Source organism: Priapulus caudatus, unplaced genomic scaffold, assembly GCF_000485595.1.
Source record: "Priapulus caudatus unplaced genomic scaffold, Priapulus_caudatus-5.0.1 Scaffold2272, whole genome shotgun sequence".
Classification (NCBI taxonomy): Eukaryota; Metazoa; Priapulida; class Priapulimorpha; order Priapulimorphida; family Priapulidae; genus Priapulus; species Priapulus caudatus.
Window position 1 is genome coordinate 1 of NW_014579333.1, and position 1,777 is coordinate 1,777.

Genomic DNA, 1,777 nt, shown 5'->3' on the forward strand with positions numbered 1-1,777 from the left:
TGAACATATCTCTAGAACTTCTTGGGGTTTGATTTTGCCTCGTCTGCTATTGCTTTTTCATAATGTTTTGTGCTCTTTCTGGTAATTTTTCTGACATCGTTCCTTGCTTTACAGTACTTCAAGTACACTTCCTCCTCTCTTGTTTTAAAAACTTCGACCACAGTCGTTGTTTCCTCTTTACCCTGGCTAGAACCTCCCTACTGAGAGGTATTGCATGCCTCTTATTTATTTTGCTGTTCGACACTCGCGTCTCCTTGGCAAACATGACATCACAGCCTCGTTTAGTTTTAGACTGAACATAGAGTTCACATAGAGTTCACATTCCCACTGCATGTTGACAATTCACTACTCCAGTCTAGGTCCATGACATCTCGTAACTTTTCATAGTCTGCCTTGTCATACATGTATCTTAACTTAACTCTGGGCTTCTCTACTATATATGCATTAAAACGGAAACATATCAGCGAATGATCACTTTTACCTACAGGGGCTTCAATAGCAATATCACTCACCATGCCTTCCTCACTGGAAAATATAAGGTCTAGTGTACTAGGTTTATCTGTTCCTCTACCCCTAGTAGGCTCCAGTATGTGTTGGTACAGATAACAATCTCGCACTGTTTCTAAAAACTGGTAGTTTATACTGTCTGTACCACCGGATACTGTTCCGCTGTCCCAATTTATTTCTGACATATTTAGATCACCTAGGAGGATTACGTGAGTGTATCCTATTGCACACACCCCCCTGAATATGTTACACATTTCCCTGAAATTGTCCTCTGTGCAGTTTGGGCTTCTGTATAACCCACCAATTAAAAGTTTATCTTTGGCAGCCAGTTGCAGCTCACAGAAAATCCCCTCGTCAAAGTCATGATTTAGTTCACAGGGTGTGTACTTCAAGGTGTTCTTAACATACATGATCATTCCCCTGCCTGGTGATCCCTTACCTATATTAAGTGGTGCTGCTTCGAAACCCCCCATATTGAACTCGGATAATTGAATGTTTCTTGTGAAATACTTCGGTTTCACTTCTTGGACTACTATTATAGATGGATTCCTGTTGTCTATTCTAATTCTAAGTTCTTGTAGCTTCTCTTGTGTTAGCGTATCTACATTTGCGAACATAATCTCCAACGAATTTATACTATTTACATCTAGCCGTCTCTGGTCTCTGTTTGGATTCGGGTTGGGTCCTGCAGGGTTATTGTGGTCTTTATGTTTATTTTCCTGACCTGCTAGTCATTTGGGTTGGTTGGGTCCTTCATTTGGACCCACCTCCTTAGCTTGTGCTATAGGCTTCCTGGTAGTATTTTCTACTGCCTTCTTAGGGTCCTTGACAATCATACCCCTTCTAATTATGTAGTCATTATGGCCCTGTTCTCTTAGCAGTCTTAATTGTTCTCTGAGCTTTTTGCCTTCCTCCTGTTCTTTCCTTGTGAGGTCTGGCGATATGTAAACAGTGTTCTATTCTTCTAGTTTCCTTAGTTCTTTGGCATGTGATAGTATAACTCTCTTCTTGTTGTTATTATCCAGTGCTACCAGTAAGAGTCTGGGTTTGTCACCCGGGTCTTTTTTAGCCCCAGTCGAATAGTTTTGGTAATTACTACATCGTTCACTTTTAGTGTTTCCATGATTTTCTTGATAACCTTATTGTCATCTTCCTTCCTCATGTTTGGATCCAAACTTTTACTCTCCTCAATGCCAGTGACTATTAGGTTATTCTTTGTTCGTACAGTCCTTGAAAAGTCCTTGAATTTGAGGGGAGTCCTTGAAAAGTC